The sequence below is a fragment of the Camellia sinensis genome, chromosome 10, assembly GCF_055761805.1.
Source record: "Camellia sinensis isolate YWXY chromosome 10, ASM5576180v1, whole genome shotgun sequence".
In the NCBI taxonomy this organism is placed as follows: Eukaryota; Viridiplantae; Streptophyta; class Magnoliopsida; order Ericales; family Theaceae; genus Camellia; species Camellia sinensis.
Window position 1 is genome coordinate 178,739,858 of NC_138970.1, and position 25,308 is coordinate 178,765,165.

At 38.7% G+C, this 25,308-nt stretch overlaps 1 pseudogene across 1 annotated transcript; it reads left to right on the forward strand.

Annotated features, from left to right (window-relative positions):
- Window positions 1-6,016: 6,016 nt before the first annotated feature.
- On the forward strand, window positions 6,017-18,470 carry LOC114310280 (uncharacterized; annotated as a pseudogene). Its single transcript, XR_014341522.1, has 6 exons — window positions 6,017-6,283; window positions 7,826-8,103; window positions 9,275-9,410; window positions 9,527-9,566; window positions 14,561-15,660; window positions 18,030-18,470. The product of XR_014341522.1 is annotated as an uncharacterized LOC114310280 (transcript).
- Window positions 18,471-25,308: the final 6,838 nt, after the last annotated feature.

Here is a 25,308-nt window from a genome sequence, read left to right on the forward strand (position 1 = left end):
CTCTTGTCTAGCCTGCCCGGCGGCTGGAGATGCCAAGGCAACCACGGGGCCGCTGGATTGACCGGCAGCTGGCGGGTGGGTAATGATGCTCGGTATCTTGGCTGAGGTTGCTGTGATGAGGTTCTTGATGCGGCTTCGTTTTGCCATCTCTTGTTCTTCGGTCAGCCAGATTAGCGGCACGTCCGGTAGAGTTAGGTCTGGAGGAGGTGTTGGAGCACGGAGAAAGTCTGTAACTTTGCTCCGGCGTGGAGCTGAGTATCTGTAGGTTGGAGTGTAGCCGAGCAACTCGTTACAATCCCGGTGGCTATAACGGAGCACGGTCCGGATGGCTTCTACATTGGGATATTGGTAATTGGATTGCAAGGCTTGAATAGCTGCAAAAGAAACAGGAAAAATGGTTAAGTACAGAATGTTGAAGGCAGGAAATTAACCGAGCAAATTAGCGCGGTTTACATGTGGAACCAAAGTTCTTGCTGATCAACCAGCCCGGTACATCGGCTGTTTCATAATTGCCAGACACCCAGAAAAGGTCATCGTCGTGCAAGTCTTTATCTGGGGTGCCGGTTACTAGTTCTTCTTTACCCAGTCTGATTTTTAAATAATAAGCGAGGCCATCACCGATGTGCCCAAGTGTGTAATGCCTCAGTATAGCCTAGCCGGTTGTTTAGCTCGTGGATGCCGTTGATAATTCAGTAAGTGTTTGTTGATACTTGGGTGGGTGCTAGCCCGGTGCGGCGCAGAAATTCGGTCATCAAAGGGTTGACCGGGAAGCGGAGGCCTCCTTTAATTACTGACAGCATGGTGAAGGGGCATTGGTCAAGCCTGCCCCAAGGGGTTGTTTCCATCTCGACGAGCTCTATATGGACATCTGTCGGGATACCGTATTCTTCCCTGAAGGCGGCCAAGGCAGCAGGTGTTTCCACAAGGAAGTGGAATTTCCCCATATGTGACCGACTAATTTAGCTCGGCTGAGGTGGTTTGGCACAGGCTGGGAATTAATGGCTACTCGGTCCTTAAGAGCCTCAGAATTGGTCTTTGGTCCCCTTGGACTTTGCAGGAAAACGGAGAGTAATTGTAAGTGGGAGCGCGGTCGCGCAAAATGAGCTAGACTTGAGCTCGGTCATGGATTGTGCCGAACCACCTCGGTCGTAAAGGCTAGCCAAGAAGCTTGGTCGCTCAAGCGAACCAGAGATTAGCCCGGTCGAGCGGCCAAGTCCTTTTTGCTACCCCGGTTTCTACTAAGGTTGGGACAAACTAAAGATTTACTCGGTCTGAATGATTTTTGGGATCAGATGAAGATCTGGAGCCCGGTCCGCCCCAGATCTTCATTGTTCATCAAGGAAATTGAAGAACAGCGAAGAAACTAAGGGGCATTGAAGGTTTTGGGTGGGGGAGGCCCTAAAACCTACGGATTTGGTGCTATAAAGAAAAAAATCTGAAATGAAAATAGTAATGACAAGGGCTGGGGGACTTACTAATGAAAGACAGAGGCTCCTTCTTCGAGCGCGAGTTCAGGGATGGCGAGAGAGAAAGGGCAAGAGCTCAGAGACGCTTGAAACGGATGGATGTTAGTGAGAATGAATCAAAGAGGGAGGGGGCATGTTTATTGAGGAAGAAAAACCACCCAAATTCGAATTTCAGAGGACGGCTGGGTTGGCTGCTCGAGGACCAATGGGAGATTGACACGTGACCCCATTAATGACAGTGTCAGAGTTGAAGAGACAGGAAGGTCAGACGAAGCGTCGACCGAGCAAGACAAGGAACCGAGTGCGAAAATTAGCCCGGTTTGCCTCTTGCAAATTATCAACCGAGGAAGAGTTTATCCCGGTCGGCACAAGTAATCCTGGTCACGCTGGCGCGGATGGAATTAAGGGGCAATTGAGAGGGAAAAATATGGTTTGGATTGGGCCATGGTAATAATACTAGGCAAATGTGGGCCGAACACATTTGGGCCGTGGTATCCCAGGTCCACCCAGAAGTGATTTTTGCTCGGCAATGGCAAGGGCATGTGGAACCGAGCTACTTCACCTTGTCGGCACGGAGGCCGGTCAAGTAAGGGTTCCACGGTTTATGCGTTGCGCGGTTGGAAAGCACGCATCCATAGCTCGGCGTGAAGGCTCATGCCTGAAGCTCGGCAGGAAGGACTTTGGTTGACCGGTATGACTAATCTCAAGCTTGGCTTCGCCGGAACGCAGTCGAGCATGGCTGGAAAGGAGCTCGGTTGTTGGGGGCACCTAGGCATGAATCGCAGCATGGCTGTTGACAGCTGAGATGCTGCAGCCCGACTGCCGAGCTCCCAGAAGAGTGGGCTGGCAGTCGGGTTAGGTGATGTTCAACAAGATTTGTGCTGACAGATGGGGTAGCAGAACCACGTGTCGAGAGATCACTGGGAGTAGATTTGGGGCGCAAAAGGTATATAAGCATGTATGCGCCCCCCATGCTGGGCATGAACATTTTGGTAAGAGAAACACTTACACTCAACTCCTCCTCACTCTCTTTATCCTCAGGGGTGTGCTAACTTGGTCGTCGGAGGGGTTTTCCGGCCACACACTGCCGGGTAGCTCACTACTGTTGTGCACACAGGTGATCGGACAAAAACGGACCTTGGAAGAAAGGAATACGGGCTTGCCTGAATATTTGCTCCCCGTACACGATCAAAGTGTAATTTTGAAAAATTAATTTTTTTTAAATGTAATAATTTTATTACTAAAAAAAATTAAATTCTCCAAATAGACTATTATTTTGGGACGGAATCAAATTAAAAGGAAAAAACTTATTGAAAATTTAGTGTCTGTTTGGGATAGTCTATAAAAAACAAAAAGCCAAAAAATTACAAAAAAATATCCACAAAAAAAAAAAAAAAAATACAAGCCAAAATTGTACCCTTCAGTGATGGTACATGCTCACGTGTGGGGGCCCGTGGGATACTTTTCATATATCATATGAAAAAACTTAGATATATATATTTATCGAACTTGAGGGTACTGTTGGGCCCATGAGGGGCCACCACGGGTCCCGTTTCGATAATTCGAACCGTTGAATGTGTAAAATTTGTTGAGTAATATATGTTTGTAAAAAATTACGTTGATCAGATGTCGATAGCTATGTGATCAAATTAGATTTTTGTCAGCCGTTTATTTTTTATCGTCCATTTTTTTACAAAACTGATTTGATCACATAGCTATCGATATCCGATCAACGTGATTTTTTACAGCCATACAGTACTCGACAAGTTCTACACATTGATCGGTTCGAATTATCGAAACAAGACCCGTGAGTACCCTCCTGTTCAATGAATATATATAGGGAAGCCCTATCCTATATATATATATATATATCTTCTAAACGCACCATCTCATTTCAAAGCAATCTGTACTTGTTCCTTAGAGCATCAATGTCAGTACGCATAAGGCATAGGGGTACTACGGTAATTTTTCTATTTTATACAATATTTTAATTCACTTTTTTTCGTAAAACATCAAAAAGTTATCTCAAACAACCATATTTTTTTTCTCTACTTTTTTATCCAAAAAGTCAAAAAGTGCACTTATATAGTTCTTCCCAAACAATTAATGAAAGATTTGGTTCATCCTTAATTTGACAAAAAAATTAGTTGTGTCTGGAGAAGCTCTCTAAACACATTTTCACCCATTGATATCAGTATGGTATTTGTTTTGAGTTTTCAAATTATAAATTCCACACCCACTTTTGAAAACTCCTTTCTAGGCGGGAAAATTTGGCTAACCCGGATGTCTAGCCGATTGATCGGAACAGTGTTCGGTTTGTTTTTTTTTTTTTTGGTCTTTTTTTTTGCACCTGTTATTTTTATATTTTAAATAAAAAATATTTCTAAAATTTTTTAATTTTTTTATGAGCTTTGAATAGGATTTTGGGTTATGTGTTTGGTTATGAGTTGTAAGTTTTTGAATTAAATAGGGATTTTTGGTGAAAACTCCTTTTTGGGCCTCTTTATTAGGGTAAAGGATAACCCAATCAATTTTCTTTCAAAAATCCCCCGAGTAGGAAATGCTTACCTTAATAAGAACATTTTATAATTTCTATTTTTTTTATCACAATATTGCCCTTCTATATATACGTATCATACATTTGAAATATTTGAAATTTGAACTGAAGATCTCGCATGAACGAAATCAGGAATGAAATCGATGAAAACGATCTCCAAATCTAAAGATCTCGCAGCCAAAGGTCTCTCACTTGGTCAACAATAGACGATCTCGTCGCTGACGATCAACACTTTCAATTAAACGAGAGTTTCATTGAGATTTGTGATTGTTGATCGAGTTTTAGAAGTTTTTCTTCTCAATTAGATATGTTGATTTGTTGATTAATTTCTTTTATTTTTGTTTGGTTTCTTTTTTTTATTATTTATTTTTGTTGTTTTTGATCTGATTTCATTTGACAGAACCAGAGTAAAATTTTACTGTGGTTCTATTGCTCTTTTTTTTTGTTTCAGATAATGAGAGTAAACTTTTACTCTGGTTCTATTGCTCTGTTTTTTGTTTGAGAGAATTAGAGTAAAATTTTACTTTGGTGTTAAAATGACAATAAAATTTTACTGTCAAGAGGTGGTCATTGCCAAACACTTCAACCGCCACATACACTGCCACCGCTTTTTTACTTTTGTGCAGAGTAACATTTTACTTTTAGATTCAAAGTTTAACATTTTACTCATTTTTCAGAGTAAAATTTTAATTTTACTTTTATACAGAGTAAAATTTTATTTTTGTGCAGAGTCTAACATTTTACTAGTTTTTCAGAGTAAAATTTTACTTTTATACAGAGTAAAATTTTACTTTTAGTTTCAGAGTGTAACATTTTACTCTTATTCAGAGTAAAATTTTACTTTTATGCAAAGTAAAATTTTACTTTAAATTCATGGTGTAACATTTTACTCTTAGATTCAGAGTGTAACATTTTATTCTTATTTCAGAGTAAAATTTTATTTTTACATTCATGTCTCAAGTTGTGTTGGTAACACACTGTATGAGTTGTCAATTTTTGGCAAACCTAATAGTAAAAATTAATTCTAAAATATAATACAATGTTACACTAAACCACAATAAAATTTTATCAAAAATGCTTCGGACCCACACTGGGGGTCGACCCCCAGTGAGGTGGCGCGCGGTGATTGGGCAAAAAAAAAAAACTATTTTATTTATTATTATTTTTTTTTTAAGTTTCAGCCAGTGGGGGCACGCCACCTCACTGGGGGTGCGACCCTCACTGGGGGTCTGTAGCATCATTGAAAATTTTATCAACACAAATTGACTTTTGGACTTGTGGTGTTAGTAAAATTTTACTTTGATTGATAGTAAATTTTTACTGTTAATTGTTTCATATTTCCCCACTTATATGAAAGGACATTTCAGTCAATTCATGACATTTTTTAATTACAAGACTTTCGGTGTTATTATTTAATTCCGTGGGCTTCACACAAAATAGGCCCCATGAGAAGGACTTTTCACCAAAAATCCCAAAAATTTAACTCATTCCTTATTCATTGATCTTGAAATTCGGTAATTTCTTAATTTAAAATCAAATACTAAAAAAATTAACTCATTCCTTATTCATTGATCTTGAAATTCGGAATTCCTCTCTGCAATCTCTCTATCTCTCTCTCTCTCTCTTTCCTTATTCATTGATCCTGAAATTCGGAATTCCTCTCTGCAATGTCTCTCTCACTCTCTCTCTCTCTATATATATATATATATCTAAATGCATATATATATACTCGCATACATGTACAGTTTTTAGTGGAATTTATATACTCACATACACGTACAGTATTCATACGCTATGGAGAATTTCTTATTGCTTAAGATGATCTTCTTGCTTCTTCTTTGCGGTGTTTCGATGTTCCTTCAAAAGATGATGTTCTTCTTGGTTCTTATTTGCTATAGCTTTCGACTTTCAGATTCTCCTCTGTGATTAGATAGTATATTAGTATCTGCCTGTAATTTTCATTTCATTCACTGTTATTAATTTCCTAGGTCAAATGTGTTACCAAGCGGAGGTCTCGCAACGGCTTGTCGACGCTGCACATTCCGACGACCTCAACTCTGCGATGGAATGCATTGCAGACCCCTTCGTTGATGTCAACTTCATTGGAACCATGAGCTTGAAGACTCGAAAAACAGAGATCGTGTTACGCGATGAGTCCGTTAGTGAAGTTCGATTTGAGTTTGAAGAGTTTAGGACTGAGGTCACCGCTCTCTTCCTCGCTGCTCATGCCGAAAATATGACGCTCCTCAGGAAATTACTGGTATTTTTTTTGTTTAACTTTTTCTCTTTGATGAAGACGAAGCTCATTATGGATATGTAATCTGTCATTTATTATTATTATTATTATTATTATTATTATTATTATTATTATTATTATTTTGAATTAGAATGTATAGAATTCAAATTTTGTGTTTGTTTCTCATTTTGTTCGAAAATTGTCATCAATTGGTATTGGTATTGGTATTGTTTTTGTTTTGTTTTTGATGAATACGAAGCTCGTTATGTAGTTTTGACAATATGTGTGTTTATATATATAATCTGTCTCATTTTTGTGTGTTTGTGTGTGTGTGTGGAATTAGAACATCTCTAATTCTTCACCAATTTTTTTCATTTGATATGTACTATTCCCATATGAAATTTATGATAGGAGGAAATTTAAAATATATATATATATATATTGATAAAATTTGAAGAAAAGAAAATCATCTCCAATGCTTCGAATTTTTAAATTTTCATGAAATTCAAATTTGATGAGTTCTTAATTTGATGAAAAATGACTCTTCCTTCATTTGATGGGCATTTAATGAAAAATTGGAGATTTTTTTGAGTATTTTTTTTATTAAATTTAAATTTGATGAAAGAGAGGATGAAGGATTGGAGATGCCCTTATGACATATAGACTTTGAATTTTGTGTTTTTTCGCATTTTGCTTGAAGATTGTCATCAATTGGCATTTCTTTTTCTTTTTTTTGTATAATTTTTATTTTTATGAAGACAAAGCTCGTTATGTAGTTTTGACAATATGTGTGTGTGTAATCTATGTTTGTTTAGAAGGTATAGAGTTTGAATTTTGTGTTTGTTTCCCATTTTGTTCAAATATTGTCATCGATTTGATACTCTGAGATGTCCAAATGAGAGCTTTTCTATCTTTTTTTCCTGTGATTATTTTATCAGTTCTTCAAATTTCTTGTATTTACATCTCTCTCTACTATTCAAATTTCTTTATGAATTTTCTCTTTGAGATCCAATTGTGAGTAATCCAGTGAATTATCACTCTGTTTCGCTAGAAGCATACTCTGAAGGAAGATGGTTTTGGCTCTGGAGTCATTTGATAAGCTAAGTTCAAATTCTTTGAGAAAAATCAAAATTAGTTCTTATCTTCACTTTGATTGTGTTTGTGGATTTATTGGTTTATAATCTGAAACTTATTTTTTTCTTTTTTTCTTTTTTCAATCTGAATTTATTTCACAAATTTTTTTAGGAGCTTAATTAGCTGTTGGTTTTCATTGGTAGTAATTTGAAATTTGAAAAATCAGTTATTGATTGGAAAATCTATTTACTTTTTGATATGTTGAATTTTAGCTCCTTTTAACTTTAAGTTGGATTTCAAAAATTAGTTCCCAATTTTCTCTCAGCTTGATGTTAAAAGTATGTTATGTTGGGAATTTCCACTCATAATTAATGTTTTGTCATCATACTGTTCTGTCAATTGGCGATCAGTGTATTAACTTGAAATTATCTTATGAAAAAAAATGCCCATTCCAAACAATTTTTTTGAGGTTATACATTTTTATGATGACAGAGTGTTGGAGCTAATGTGAACCAGAAACTGTGCCGGGCCTATGCGACGACAGCAGCAGTAAGGGAGAGCCATATTGAGATATTGGAGATACTCGTGAATGGTGGGGCAACTCAGCCAGCGTGTGAGGAAGCTCTGTTGGAAGCAAGCTATGTGGGGCAAGGCAGGCCTGCTGAGCTTCTCATGGGCTCCAGCATGATTTGCTCTCATGTAGCTGTTCACGCTCTTGTCACAGCATCAGGTAGAGGCTTTGTTGATGTGGTCGACACACTTATCAAGGTACTTCATGTTTTTCTGTAATTGTTATATTTTCTTTCATGCATGTGGTTTGCTGTGACATGACACAACCCTACAAATTGCAATAATGAATGATTTTGGAGCTCATATGATTGAATTGAATAGTTCAATTTTTTTGCCACCATGGATGTAAATTGTGGAAATGATGAACCAAGTTGTTATACGACTGAAATTACTAGAGGTAAGGTTTGTCGAACTGTGTAACTGTGATGTTTGTAAGTAGTGGTGATCAAATGGGTCAGTGTAAGCTGTAAGCTAATCTGCATAGTCGACCCTTAAGCTTAGTAACAAATCAAAGCAAATTGGGTGTCACGTGCCTAAGGAATTGGGAGTTGCAAGCAGTCCTCTGTGGGGTAGATATCATCTGAAAACTTTTCCTGTTCCATTAGCATAGCTAAATTTGAATAGGATGACTCAGCATTAGGAAAAGTAAGCGCCCCTTTCCTTAATTGAATTTGCCTTCGCTGCACCTTGAATCAATCAAAAAGCTTATTGATTTGTTTTATCCCATTTCATTAGGGCAAGAGGGAGGCTGTGTGTCACCTGGGCTACGAATTTGTTGGTTGGTTGATTATCGAAATCACCTCTTGAGAAAAAAAAAAGGCCCTCAGGTCCCGACCCACATGGTTTTGCAATTGGACGTCATACTGAAGTTCTTTTAAAGTTGAATTTTATTTTATTTTTGGAAAATACACTCTTTTTTTTCTTTTTCTTTAGGAATTCTTTGTATTCTTTCTTTCCTGTTTACTATATTTTATTGCCCGTTGGTATTATTTGCCAATTGTGGATAGTATGCATAGAGTGTACAAAATAATTGAAATTCTTGACTATTGCTCCAAATAGGTCTGATTTTGAGCAACATATGCCATGTTTGTCCAAAAGTTCCAACAATAAAAAATTAGCCTCCTGTTACAATCCAAATTGGCCAATTAATTTTTGTAAGTACTTCATTACCTTTTCGACTTGAGTGCCTACCAATTGGACTTCTATTTCTACTGCACTTGTGAAAATTTAGTCTCACATTGACAAGTAACCCCGTGGACCCCTGAACCATTGTACTAGAATCGATATACTGGGTCACAATATTACCTTTAATAAGCATTGTTCTTCAAATTGATCGATCAAATGACATGTATGCTTTTAAATGTGGTGGTGTGGAGTGGATCCCAATGCAAATGCTCGGGTGCTACTTAGGTCTTCCAAGCCATCTCTACATACCAATGTTGACTGTAATGCACTTGTTGCTGCCATTGTCGGTAGGCAGATCTCTATTGTCAGACTGCTGCCACAGGTAATCATTTTGGATTAATTGTCGCTGTTGTTCATTTATTTAATAGAACTATTCTTAGTTTATCCTAATCACACGACTTTAATCTAACATGTTTACTTTCTGAAAATTAAAAGAAGTCTGGTGTTAGTATGAACATCAAAGTGAGGCTCGGAGCTTGTGTTGGCATGAGTTGTAAAGCAAGAGTGCATGTGGCATGAATTGTAAAGCAAGAGTGCATGTGGCATGAGTTGTAAAGAAAAGGGATTGTCTAGAATAAACTCTGTATGATAGTCTATATATATGGACTTGTATTTCATAGAAAAAATGAATAAGAGCTATACAGTTGTTCCATGTCTCTACATGGTATCAGAGCAGAGATCCTAGGCTTTCTGCTTCACACTTTACACCTTCACGCCGACTATGGCAACTCCATCCACAGACCAAACATCCATTACCAACCCAACCCTAGAAGACCTAACATCCAGAATGACAGATTTACTGTCCCAGACCCTGACTCAGAACCAGGCACCAACCCATGAAATTTCCGCTGCACCGATCGGCATCAAGTTGGATGGCACCAACTATGCTCTGTGGTCCCAAGTTTTGGAGATGTATATCTCCGGCAAGGATAAACTTGGATACATCAATGGAGATCTCCAGCAGCCCCAACAAACTGACCCAACATGGCGAAAATGGCGGACTGAAAATTCGATTGTGAAAGGGTGGTTAATTAACTCCATGGAACCAAGCATGATTGGTAATTTCATTCGATTCCCAACGGCAAAAGCAGTGTGGGATGCCATTGCCACAACTTTTTTTGATGGCACAGACACATCGCAGGTTTATGATCTCAAGAAACGGGTGACCAAGATGCGACAGGGCGGTGGGCAAATTGAAACCTACTACAATGGCCTTCAGGCCTTATGGAGGGAGATCGATTTCCGACGCCCCAATCCGATGGTCTGTCCCAATGATATTCAGAAATTTACTTCCATTCTACAAGAGGACCGAGTGTATACCTTTCTTGATGGCTTAGACGATCGGCTTGACAAGGTTCGTAGCGACGTACTCCTCATGAACCCGTTCCCCTCAGTCGAACAGGCATATGCCTATGTTCGCCGTGAAGATTCACGACAGTCCGTGATGATGTCAGCATAGATGGACAGGTTGGCGCTGCTATGGCATCTCGAGGAGGAACCCGCTCCAATCCGCAGCCTCTGAAACAGCAGCTATCGATGGTCCCAATTGGGAAATCTGCAGCTGGAACTCGGCCTGCAGCTGGAACTCGGTCCAGTGCAGCGCTGCCCAAATCTGGTTTGTCTTCTTCCAGCCGTAGCTCAGGGCAGCCATCTACTGAAGGTCATGGATGTACTTATTGCGGCAAGCCCAAACACACCCGTGAGACCTGTTTTAAATTACATGGGTTTCCAGAATGGTGGGACGAGTTCAAAGCCCGGAAACAAAGTGAAAGTGAAGCTGCTGTCAACAGTGTTTCGGGACGGGCTGCTTTAGCACATGCGGAGCCCGAGTTGTCTCTTCTAACATCCACAAGTACTTCTCATCTCCTAGATGGCTCTACCCCTTTCAGTGCTTCAGGTAACTGTGGTTACGCTTTATTTAATTCCATTCCGGATGCCTTTAATGGTTGGATACTTGATTCGGGAGCCACCGATCATATGACGTTTGATCCCAATGACTTTACTTCTATTACTCAACCAAAACGGGTAAATATTGCTAATGCCAATGGGGTCACTTATCCGGTTACAGGAGCTGGCACTGTCTCTCTCTCTTCCTCACTCTCATTGTCAAACACTTTACTTGTTCCATCCCTATCAAGTAAATTAATATCTGTGGGACAAGCTACTGAAGAATTCAATTGTTGTGCACTAATATATCCCAAGTTTTGTTTTCTTCAGAATATTCTCACCAAGGAGATCATTGGTCGTGGTACTAAGAGGGGGGGGCTATATGTTATGGATGATTTCAGTCCCGGCCAAGCTCATCATGTACAACAAGTGCCCAATGTGAAACGTCAACAGATTTGGCTTTGGCATCGTCGCTTGGGGCATCCATCCTTTAGCTACTTAAAGCATTTGTTACCCGATTTATTTTCTGCCATTAGTGAGTCTGATTTTAAATGTGACACTTGCATTTTGGCCAAGAGTCACCGTGTGCCTTATCCTTTAAGTTTGAATAAAAGTAATGTTCCATTTACTTTGGTACACTCCGATGTTTGGGGACCTTCTCCAGTTCTAACTCCTTCTGGGATTCGTTGGTTTGTGACCTTTGTGGATGACTGTACTCGCATGACTTGGGTTTATTTGTTGAAACATAAGAGTGACGTATTTCCTCTTTTCCAGTCCTTCCATGCCATGATTCAGACTCAATTCTCTGCCAAGCTTCAGATTCTCCGCTCCGATAATGGTGGCGAATATATGAATGATGCATTCAAGAGTTATTTTAACACTCGTGGTCTCATTCATGAGACCAGTTGCTCTACCACTCCTCAACAGAATGGTGTGGCGGAACGGAAAAACCGACATATCTTGGAGACTGCTCGGGCCCTTTTGATTGGTGCCCATGCCCCTCGTAGTTATTGGGCCGATGCCATTGTTACAGCAGTTTATTTGTTGAATCGCATGCCTTCCAAAGTCTTGGACTTTCAGACACCGCTTCAGGCTCTCTCATGCCATGGCTCTTTACCCTCTGTCCTGATGCTCCCACCTCGGATATTTGGGTGTGTTGCTTTCGTACATCTCCCGAAACCTCAACGTACTAAGCTTGATCCTTGTGCTCTACGTTGTTTTTTTCTGGGCTATGCAACGCATCAGAAAGGGTATCGATGTTATCATCCCCCCACCCGACGTACTTATGTTACCATGGATGTCACATTTCTCGAGTCTGAGTTCTTTTTCCCTAACCCCATGACCGATTCTCCTCTTCAGGGGGAGATACGACATAATGAAGAGCAGAATTGGGCTGTTTTCGATTTCCTAGCAATGGGGACAGAAGTAGCTTATCCCGAGCCTACCGCAGCTTCTACCACTACTACAACCGCCGCTCCTACTGATGTATCAGGAAGGTCTGCTGACCGTGGAATGGAAATCATAACTACACCAGCTTGTATGGCTGACTGTAGAGAAGAACCTGGTAGAAGTCTCGACGATGAAGACCCCACTCATCCCCCTCTAATACCCGAGACTGATCAATCTCTTGCGAATATTCGTAAGGTAACTACTCCTCCTCCTGATAATGCTTGTGATACTTCTGTTGGTTATCAATTACCTTTCAGGCATAACCGTGGAAAACCACCAGACCGATACTCTCCAGATCATGTGAGATTGCCAATCATGTCTCATCTCAGAGGTTATCAGATTCACTCAAAACATTTGTACACCAGTTGTCTGTTGATCATATTCCTAACCAAGTACCCGAAGCCTTGAGTGATCCGAAATGGATGCATGCTATACAAGAGGAAATGGCGGCTCTTCAGAAAAATCAGACATGGACACTTATTCCTCTGCCGAAAGGGAAGAAGACTGTTGGATGCAAATGGGTCTTTTCTATCAAACACAAGGCTGACGGATCTATTGAGAGGTATAAGGCAAGACTTGTGGCGAAGGGGTACACACAGACTTATGGCATAGATTATCATGAGACGTTCTCTCCAGTGGCGAAGCTGAACACAGTCAGGGTATTATTGTCTCTTGCAGCTAATCTAGATTGGCCATTGCATCAGTTTGACGTACGGAATGCCTTCCTTCATGGTGATCTCAAGGAGGAAGTATATATGGATGTTCCACCTGGATTTTCATCTTCTCAAAATGGAGTCGTATGTAAACTGAATAAGGCACTATACGGCTTGAAGCAATCTCCCCGTGCATGGTTTGGCCGGTTTAGCATGGCTATGCAACAATGTGGTTTCAAGCAGAGCAATTCAGATCATACACTATTCCTAAAACACTACAAGGGAAAAATAACAGCGTTGATTATTTATGTTGATGATATGATAATTACTGGCGATGACGTTGGGGGGATTTCTAAACTCCAAGAATATTTGGCGACCGAATTTGAAATGAAAAATCTGGGTGGGTTGAAGTATTTTTTGGGAATTGAGGTGGCTCGGTCAAAGCAGGGCATCTTTCTATCCCAAAGAAAGTATGTGTTGGATTTACTCGCAGAAACTGGAATGCTTGATTGTAAGGCTGAGGACACTCCAATTGTTCAGAATCATCACCTAGGAGAGTATTCTGATCAGCTACCTGCGAATAAAGAGAGGTATCAAAGGATAGTTGGAAGACTAATCTATTTGGAACATACTCGACCGGATATCACATATGCTGTGAGCGTTGTAAGTCAATTCATGCACTGTCCTAGTAAAGATCATATGAATGCAGTTGTTCGAATACTTCGATACTTGAAATCAGCCCCAGGGAAAGGACTTATGTTCTCTAAGAATAATCATCTAAATATTGGTGGTTATACAGATGCAGATTGGGCAGGCAACAATACTGACAGAAGATCTACTTCGGGATATTTCACCTTTGTAGGAGGAAACCTTGTTACTTGGAGGAGTAAGAAACAAAAGGTCGTGGCTCTTTCTAGTGCAGAAGCTGAGTTCAGAGCGATGAATAAGGGACTTTGTGAACTCCTTTGGTTAAGGAAGTTACTTACAGAATTTGGTTTCCCACCTGCTTCAGCAATGGAATTATTTTGTGATAACAAAGCAGCCATTAGTATTGCTCACAATCCGGTCCAACATGATCGTACAAAGCATGTTGAAGTGGATCGACATTTCATCAAAGAAAAGCTCGAGACTGGGATAGTTCAGTTTCCGTTTGTTAAATCAGAAGATCAACTGGCAGACATGCTAACTAAAGGCGTGTCAAGTAAAGTGTTCTACAACTCACTCGACAAGTTGGGCATTGGCGACATCTTTGCACCAACTTGAGGGGGAGTGTTGGCATGAGTTGTAAAGCAAGTGTGCATGTGGTATGAATTGTAAAGCAAGAGTGCATGTGGCATGAATTGTAAAGCAAGAGTGCATGTGGCATGAGTTGTAAAGAAAAGGGATTGTCTAGAATAAACTCTGTATGATAGTCTATATATATGGACTTGTATTTCATAGAAAAAATGAATAAGAGCTATACAGTTGTTCCATGTCTCTACAGCTTGGTCATGGGACATAGCTACAGGAGAAGAGTTTAAGGTAGGAGCAGGGTCAGCTGAGCCTTACTATGTTACTTGGTGTGCTGTGGAGTACATTGAAGCTAGTGGTTCTATCTTACGCACACTCCTCCAACACCTCTCTCCTAACCTCCCTCATCTTGGGAGAACCGTCATCCACCATGCCATCTTATGTAACAATGCAAGGGCAATGGATGTTCTTTTGACTTGCGGCGCTGATATAGAATTTCCAGTTCAGATGACAGAGAAAACAGAGTTTCGGGCTATTCATTTGGCTGCGCGACTTGGCTTAGCTAAAGTTCTCCAACACTTAATCATCGGTGGTTGTAATCTTAATTCCAAAACAGAATCTGGTGAGACTGCACTAATGATTTCTGTGAGATATAAGCACGAAGATTTTCTTAAACTTCTAGCATCAGCTGGTGCTGATTTTGGGTTGGTTGATTCAGTGGGTCAGTGTGCCTTATCAATTGCTGGATTCACACAGTGGACTCATGTATTCGAACAAGCAGTTCTAGAACTAATTCGAGGTGAGAAATTCGCATACTCTAGCAATGCCTCGAATTTTTCATCTTTATTGTTTGTCACACGAGCCAATGACATTGAAGCCTTGAAAAAACTTATTGAGAAGGCATAAATTGATCTTGATGAGCAGGATGGAAATGGGTTCTCAGCAGCCATGGTTGCTGCAGCATCTGGCCATGTTGAGGCTTTTCGTTTGCTTGTGTATGCTGGTGCTAACTTAAACCTGCACAACAAACATGGTGAGACTGTGATTACCCTTTCAGAATCAAACAAGAACAGTGATGTTTTAGAAAAAGTTATTCTTGAATATGCACTCATCAAGGGAAGCTACAACTCTGCTAGATTTCATGCTCTGAATCGTGCAGCATGTTGTGGTGATATTGAGTCTGTTCATATGTTAACAAGGGCGGGTTATGATGTTAATGTTGTTGACATTGATGGGTACACTCCGCTCATGTTAGCAGCGAAGGGAGGTCATGGGAATGTTTGTGAACTTCTAATCTTAAATGGGTCAAAGTGTGACATTGAGAATTGTCACGACCTAAACCCGCTCCTATGGGTTTAGCACTGTAACCAGCCAGTAATCCAAGATTACCGAAGGCCTGCTTAACAGTAATACAGTAATACAGAGTACAGGGGCTGGCGGAAGCCAAAACAATAATTAAAAGATGTCCAATGAGCTGTGACAGTCTGTATACAAAAAAACTTTTCATATATATATATACAATCAGCACCAAAACAGTATGTACAATACATACAATCATTCAAGACAGGGACTTAATCTCTATTAGAATAATACAGTACAACACCATTCAGTCTATACTGTAATTACAAAAATAGATACAAAAAGGGGGAAACTAAAACACCCCAAAAGCCCTAGCTTGAAGGACTTGGAACCTTTCAGTGAGGCACGTTGGTTGGCTTGACAAAACTGGAGTTTACCCTGACGCTTCTAGCAACGGTCTGGTGCCTGTACACCTACATATATATATGAATAGTGAGCTAAAGCCCAGTGAATAACATAATGTGTAAAGAGGTTAAGAATGAATGTTCTTACAGTAACGAAAACAGTTCATTGAATCAGTATATCAGTCATTTAGTCATAACAGTCATATGTGGTACATCCATTAGTAGAACAGTACAGTAAACAGTAGGTCTTAAAGGACCGAACAGTCAATGATGGCTATCGTAACAGTAAACAGAAGTTCCAAGATAAGAACTGACAGAGATCTCTGTAACAGTAGCAGTAACAGTAACAGTAGTTGCTAAGGATGCCACAACACAGTTCAGAATAGAAGACAAACATTCATTCAGTTAACAGTAAACAGTTCAGAAAACAGTTCAGTTGATTATTCAGAAAATATTCATTTTCGAACATATCTTTACAATATTATTGCTCACAGAGTTCTGGGCTACAGATAAGCTAGTATGCATCCTCGGATGCCAACCCTACACAGTTACAGAGTGAACACACACTAAGCTACACAGTTGGGAAAAATAATAATTTAATCCCTAATTTGCTTCGGTGTAGTTCTACATCAATATTCTCATTAAGATGCCTTAAACTACGCCTAAGAATGCCTAGGATGAAATGAGGATGCAAAGATGCACTTTAAAAACATTTTCAGAATTTTCAGAAAATAAAGGTCCCGTTCGAGCGTGGGTTTACCCGCTTGAGCATACAAGCAAACAAAATACTCCGCTCGAGCGCGAGTTACCCCGCTTGAGCGGACTGTAAAACATGCCAAAAGTACTGGATGGGTGAAAATCACGCTCGATTGGGCGCTCGATACCCGCTCGAGCGTGTTACACAAGTCCTCGCTCGAGCGGACTGTAAAACAGTATAAAGTGCTGGAAACACGATTTTCCCGCTCGAGCGCCAGTAACCCCGCTCGAGCGGAAGTCCAAATTCTAGAAATTCCAAATTCGAACCTCAAGCTCAAAACCAAGTTTTAAAACACCAAATTCGATCCTTTTGGGCCAATTTTCTGGAAAACTCTTGTAAACTCATAGTATAACATGATTCAAAGCTCAATTTGTAAAATCAAAGCCCAAAGGTAGTTCAATTAAACACAATTTCAAACCAATCTCATGAACATGATGTAAAACATAACATGCATGGATTTAATCAACCTCAAGACTTTTATTACAAGAGCAAATGAGCCAATCCTTTCAAAATCATAAGGAATTCATGAACTAGAACTATAATATGAACATGCATGTGGAATTCCATGGACAAAAATCCTCAAAACTCAAGAATGGCAACATGCATGCATGAATTCCTACTCAATTCAACATATTAAGTTAATTTTGACTCCAATTTTCAATATAACAAGAATCAAGCAAGAACTAACTTAAAGACAAGTTTAAGAAGGTGGATTCTCTACCTTAGACTTTGAATATCAAGTGTAGGAAGCTCAACTATGAAATCAACCTTCAATTTCTTCAATTCACCAAGCAATTTACAAGATGGAACTCAATTTCTCTTACTCTCTCCATCTCTTCTCTCTTGGTCGGTTTGAGTCTAAGGAGATGGCTGAGGAAATGTTTTGCCTAAGTGTATTCAAGCCTCAATATGTGTAAGGAAGTGGTCCACTAAGTGGCAAAGTTGCAAATAAGGCCAACTCTTGTAATTTAGCATTATTTAATCCAATTTAAACATACCAAATCACATTTCAATTAAATACACCATAAAATCATATAAATCTCAATTAGCATAAAGCACTAATCAATTTCTGGTTTGGCCGCCGATAAGGCCTTCAATTTGCAGTTTAAGGAATAAAACATGAACAAATAATTTAACAGTCAACAGATAAAATTGCATTCAAACTAGCACGATCAATCAATCAGTTTAGTAATTCAGTCAGTCAGTCAGTTAACATGCTTAATCATAGATTAGCACTAGTCAGTAGTGAGGGTTGTCACAAGAATGCAAGACTTGAGACTGCGCTTGCACTAGCAAGGAAAAACGGTGTGGGAAATGAAGCAGAACGTGTGATATTGGACGAACTTGCGTGAAAGCTTGTGTTGGACAGGGCATTTGTTAAGAAGCACACAAAGGAAGGGAAAGGATGTCCCCATAGGAAAGTGTTGAAGATGGTAAGGGTTTCTGGGTTATTGAGTTGGGGGAAATCAAGCAAGAGAAATGTGATATGTAAGGGGGCTGAGGTGGGTCCTAGTTCGACATTTTGGTGGAATCACTGCAAGAAGTTTGACGGCGGCGAACCGGGAGTGTTTCGGGTGGTTATTACCAAGAACAAAGAGGTACATTTTGTTTGTGATGGTGGGATTGAAATGGCTAAGTTGTGGGTAAGGGGGACTGAGCTTGTGACTAGAGAAGCTATATTTGGCAAGAAACAAGATGTGTGAATGGTGCATGTTAATTTGTTATTTAAGCCTTTGTATAGTAAATATTTTGTTAAACAATCCTTTTGTATTTATTTTAATAGCTGAGCTCCTCGACAGGTTGGACCCGGACATTCAGTCCGTATAGCCAACGTTTGCCACGTTGGCACTTTTTCTTGTGAATTAGTAGTTTAGATTCTTCATTTATTTATAAACTTATTCATCAATGTTACAAACGAATCGAATAGTAAGCTGGTTAAGTTTTGTTTGAAAATTAATGAATTTTAAAATATATTTAAACTTGCCTTATTTATATGATGAGTAAATCTCGAATAAGTTTTTTAATGAGCCAAACTTGAATAATTTGATTTTTATAATACATATATGTTTATCGAGTTAAATATTAATTTATTTAAGCTTGGTTTTAAAAATTAAACATATTTTAATAAGTGTTTAAGTTTGACTCATTCATATAAAAATTTGATCTTGAATAAATTTTTAATAAGTCAAACACGGATTGAATTTGAATAATTTATTTTGTTTTGCAATCCCATCTACATGTGAAATGAACAAATATTGAGTGGTGTTATGGAAAGTTGGTAAAATGTTAGGCTCCGTTTGGTAAGCCTCTCAAATTATAGTTTCACCATTGATTTGAGTGTGGTGTTTGTTTTGAGTTTTCAAATCATAATTCTGCACCTATTTCTTAAAATTCAATTTAAAATATAATCATTACTTTTCAAAACTCATAACCAAACACATATTTCAAAGCTCAATTCAAATCAATTTTTTAAATATTTTAAAAATATTTTATTTTTGTTAAGATTTTAAATATTTTAATATTTAAATATGTTACGATTTTTTGAATTTTTTGAATATTTTTAAATATTTTTATTTTTAAATATTACCATTTTAATTTTTAAAATATTTTATAACAATAAATTCAAACTCTATTTTATAAAAATATTTTTAAATATTTTAATTTTTTTGTTATGTATTTGGTTACGATGTGAGTGTAGAGTTGTGAAAGTAGTATGGAGTTTTGAGTTAAGTGTTTGGTTATGAGTTTTAAAAATAATTTTTTAATTGAGTTTTGTTTTATGTGTTTAGTTACGATTTGAGTGTAGAGTTGTTTTTAAATTTAAAATATTAAAATTTTAAATTATTTAAATTTTTTGAATATTTATTTTAATTTTTTACTTATTAAATTTTTAGATTATTTAAATTATTTAAATATTTATGATTTAAATTTTTTGAATATTTATTTTGAAAAAAAATTATTTCCTTTGTAGTATTTTCAATTAAAAAATTGATTATTTTATTTTCTGTTAATAATAAATTTTTTTAATTGAATTTAAAAAAAAAAATTTGGTTATGAGTGTTGATCATAATTTTCAATAGTTTGAAAGTAGTGTGTTTTGTTATGAGTTATAACAATTTGAATTAAGTTTTGAAAATTCTTTCCAAAACTCATAACCAAACAAATTTTCTCAAATCAAACTTTTAAAACTCAATTCCACACTCAATTCAAAACTCAATTCAACACTCTATTCAAAAATCATAACCAAACAAATTTTCTACACTCAAATCATAATTTCAAAACACACAAACTCAAAATACAACTCATATTCTCAAATCATAGTTAGAAAGTCTTACCAAACGGAGCCTTAATTTTTCTGTCTTTATTTCTTTTATTTTTCTTTTATTTATTTATATATATTTAGTGATGAAAACAATTTTTTGTTTTGTTTTGTTTTGTTTTATGGGTTATCGTGTTTTTTTGGTTGTGAAATATTTAAACACACAGACAATAGCAAGAAGAAAACAAAAACAATCTCCCACAAGAAACAACGCAGAGATATACGTGATTCGGTAAGTTTGCCCACGTCCATGGCTCACACTAATTTTATTATATCAGAGGGAATGAAAAGAGAGTACAATTGGCTACTACAAAAAACACGATATATAGCGCTAGTGCTACATCAGCAATTACCAAGGTTTGATCCTTATAACAAAATAAATCTTGAATTTTTAATTTTGTCAATTTAAATTATAATAATTCAATTTATTTTCAATCTAAACTGTCTATTTTCGTTAAAGAAAACCAATAGAAAAATGGTTATTTTAATCATTAAACTTAATGAAAATAATATTTTAAACATTTTATATACACTTATATTGAGTTTAATAGTTAAAATACTCGTTTTTCTTCAGTTTTACTTAACGAAAATAAACAAATGATTTAGCTTGATAATAAATCAAAAGATTACGAGTTCAATTAACAAAATAAAAAATTCAGAATTTCTTTTTTTTCAAGGCTCAAAATTTAATTTTTTTTCCCCTATATTTTTTTATTCGTCCAACATACCTTTCTTGGCTTTTGGCTAGGATAAGTTTATTACTTGTTCTTATCATTAATAGCAATAAAATAAAACTGTCTTTATTACAAACATCACTAATGGAAAATAAATATAGTCAGAGTTTTGAAACTTGAGAAACATGAAAGAAAGTCTAAGCTTTGTTGACCGCGGCGGGAAGGCAAGCCAAGCTATTCATTTGATGTTCTTTTTGTTTGAAGTTTCCTTTTTGAATCAACATATCTCTAAAAACTCAATTTTGGATTTTTTTACAAAGCAACGAAGTGATTGATACATTATGTTGATATACCAATATTTTGCACAAAGAATGGGGGAGATTTATGATCTTACTGCATTTGTGCAGCAAAGGATGAATTTCTACTTCATCGGTCTACACCAAGGATGCAAAAACCCAAAATGTATTTGTGTGATTTGTTTTTTTAATCAAAAGAAGTCCATTTCAGTGTATTTGTCAACAAAGGATTTTTTTTTTTTTGGAAGTGTAGGTTGATTACACGACTTCAACTTTAAAATTGTCCTCACATTCTGTATTAATGAATAGATGAACAAATTGCATTTTATTTTATAAAATGAACAGTTTAATTTTAAACTAATTGTTGTTGGCTATTTAAAAAATAAAATGTAATTTATTAATGTGTCTAGTGATGCCCAATTAAATTGATTTTTTGTACAACTCATCTCTGTTGCTAGGCTTACGAGATGAACGATTTGAATCATTGTTGACCCAGGATAGAGTACAAAAAATAGGGTATGGAGTGGTATGGATGAGAGGGGAGAGTAGTATGATGGGGAGCCATTCCCTTGTTCTAATTTTCTATTAAAAGAAGAAGGACAAAAAAAAAAAAAAAAAAAAAAAAACCCTTGCAACCTCCTCTTCCTTTAATATATGTATATTTCTTTGTTTTTGTTTGTGGATCTAATTATTTATATGGTGTTAGTTGCAGAATATTGGTGTGTAAAGAAAATTGAAGGCTCTTCCCAAGTGCCTAATGTAGAACAAAAAGGAAATTATAAAAAGAAAACGAAATGAATGGCTTCCCTTGAATATTCTTTAAGGTTAAAAAGCAGTTTATAAAAAAATAAGGTCACAAAAGTACATCAAATGTTAAAACTAAAATATTAAAAAAAAAAGTTATTGAAAACTGTTAACATATATTATATTATACATTATAGTGCCTTTTGTATATATTATACTATGCATTGTAGTGCCTTTGTAGGCTGTAATTGTAGTGCCTTTGTAGGCTGTAAAGAGTTCACCCACTACCACCTTCAGACACCTTTGCATTATCTTAATGTATATTTGTATGCTTTCGGTGAGCCAATATTCCAACTGTCTCCTTCTCCTCTCTATAAAGAGAGCGAACTTATTCTCTTGTAAACACACAAACATAATAACAGACAGTGATTATACAGTCTCTCTCTTTTCTCTCTCTTTTCTCTCTTTCTCCTTAACAATCTTTCATGGTATCAGAGCCCAGTATTACATTTCTGGCAATTCTCGATTTTGGTGTTTAGTCCCGTACACAGTGGCATACATCAAACCGCTCGAAATTTCCTCACGATTCCAACGGCACCAAGCCCGTTCTCAGAACACCCTCCACGCGCCCACACGCGCCGCCTTTGTCTTCTGCGCGTCACCAGCTCCGCCACCACTATCACACGCGCCCGCACGCGCCTTCTGTTGCTACTCACTTCCGCCACGCGCCCCCACGCGCCCACACAACCGCGGCTGACGTCAGCCCTACCACTCCCGTACGCCGCGCCTGCTACTGTGCGCCTTTCGTGCGCCGCTTCACTACAGTGCACCCGCGTGCGCCAAAACGGCTACCGTGCGCCGCGTCTGCGCCTGTCCGCTACCGTGCGCCGCCGCCTTCCTGCTAACGTGCTCCTCCCTGCACTCTGCTAACGTGCGCCGCTGACATCATTGCTGACATCATCTCTATCCAGCATACCTTTCCTGGCTATTTTCGACCTTCCGGACTCACTGGTACACTCTGTTTTACCAAATTTTGCTCCTACAGGTCTATTCCTATTGCTTTAACCCTGCTCAACTAGTATTATGGATCGTCCTGATGCCTCCCATCCCATTTCCGTTATTTTGAATGGTTCAAACTATGTTCTATGGGCCCAAGCCATGTCTTCCTTCCTCAAAGGAAAGAAGCTCTGGCGAATTATCACCGGGGACATGACCCAACCAATGAAAGACACTGCTGAAACCACTGTTTCTCCTACTACTCCTACATATGAGGATCGTCTTGAGGAATGGGATAGTAAGAATTACCAAATCATTACTTGGTTTCGAAATACTTCTGTTACGTCTATCAGTCTTCAGTTTGGTCGCTTTCAGCTTGACTCTGTCACTACTCCTGCCAAAGACATCTGGGATTTTTTGAAAGAACGATACCAGACCACTGGTCTTGCTCATCAATATCAACTTCAGAGCCAACTTCATAGGATGCGCCAAGAATCTAGTCAGTCCATCAATGACTTCCTTTCTCAAATGTACTCCGTTTGGGACCAGCTTGCTCTTTCCGAACCGACTTGGCCTCACCGAGAAGATGCTGTTTTATTTACTGCTTATCGTAATCAGCAAAGGTTGGTGCACTTTCTCATGGCTCTCACTTCATCCTTTGAGCCCGTCCGTGCCTCTCTTCTTCATCGCCATCCCTTGCCCACTCTGGAACAAGCTATTTCTGAGTTGCTCTCAGAGGAGACTCGTCTTGGTACTCTCCAAACTCATAATGTGGACTCTGTTCTTGCCACTCCTCCGTACCGGCCATCATTCACCCAGCGGACCACTGCCTGCCTCTACTGTCAGAATCGGGGCCTTCCTTCCACACATCTCCTGGTCAATTGCACTGTCCGAACCTGCCGATACTGCAACAAACTTAGTCCTGGTCATCTGCAACAGGATTGTTTTCGCAATCCATCCCGCTCATCCTCCAACAGCCACTCTTCTCACGGTGGCTCTCCTCGGGGGAGCTTTCATCGTTCCCGGAATCAGTCTCATTCTGGGAATCAGTCTCATCACACTGCTGCTGCTGCCGCTGAGGGTCTCTCCGAGTCTCCTGCTCCGTCTACCCCTCTCTTTTCTCCAACGGATGTCGAGGCCATGCTCAAACACCTTCTCCCCCCAACTGGTACACCTCCTCATACTGCTCTGTCTGTAATTCCAGGTAACTCTTCTTGGTATTTTGACTCTGCCTGTTGTAATCATATGACCTCCAGTTCAACTATATTTTCTTCTATCTCTTCATCTCCTCATATTCCCTCAATTCAAACTGCTGATGGTTCTCTCATGACTGTCCGTCATCTTGGTACTGTTTCCACATCTTCTTTATCTTTACCTCAAGTTTATCATATCCCTGCTCTCACTCTAAACCTTATCTCCATTGGTCAATTATGTGAACTTGGTCTAACTGTCACCTTTTCTGCTACTCATTGTTTGGTGCAGGACCCTCAGACGAGGCAGACCATTGGGATCGGCCGTAAGCACGGACGTCTCTATGAGCTCATTCACCTTCATGTTCCTGACTCTCCTCAGATCGCTGCACCTGCATCTGCTTCCTCATTATCACCTTTTTATCTTTGGCATTGTCGCTTGGGGCATATTTCTATTAATCGCTTAAAGTCTTTGGTTTCTAGTGGACAATTGGGTCATGTAAATCCAGATACTTTCGATTGTATACCCTGTCAACTTGCCAAACAACCTGCTTTATCCTTCAATAAAAGTACTTCTGTTTCCTGTACACCTTTTGATCTTATACATTCGGATATTTGGGGCCCCTCCCCTACTACTACTATGGGGGGATCTCGTTATTTTGTTGTTTTCATTGATGATTTTTCACGGTTTACTTGGATTTTTCTCATGAAAACTCGGTCTGAACTTAAAACCCTTTATTATCGATTTGCCCAAATGATCCACACCCAATTTTCCAAAACCATCAAACTTTTTCGCTCTGACAATGCTATGGAGTATCGGGATTCCGATTTTCTTTCTTTTCTTCAGCGTCATGGTACACTGCCTCATCGTTCCTGTGCTGGCACGTCCCAGCAAAATGGTCGTGCTGAACGAAAACATAGGCATATTCTTGACACTACTCGCGCTCTCCTTCTCTCTTCTTCCTGCCCTGAAAGCTTTTGGGGGGAAGCTGTCCTTACTGCTGTCTACACTATCAATTGTGCTCCTACCCCTGTCATCCATAATCAAACTCCCTTTGAACGTCTGCATGGCACTCCCCCTCCCTATACTAATCTTCGGGTTTTTGGCTCTGCCTGCTTTGTTCTCCTTCAATCTCATGAACACACCAAGCTTGAACCTCGTTCTCGTCTTTGTTGCTTTCTTGGGTATGGAATTGAACATAAAGGTTTTCGCTGTTGGGACCCTCTCTCTAAACGTCTTCGTATCTCCCGCCATGTCGTTTTTTGGGAGCACAAAATGTTTTCCTCCCTATCCTCCTTTCACTTACCTGCGCTTTCCACTG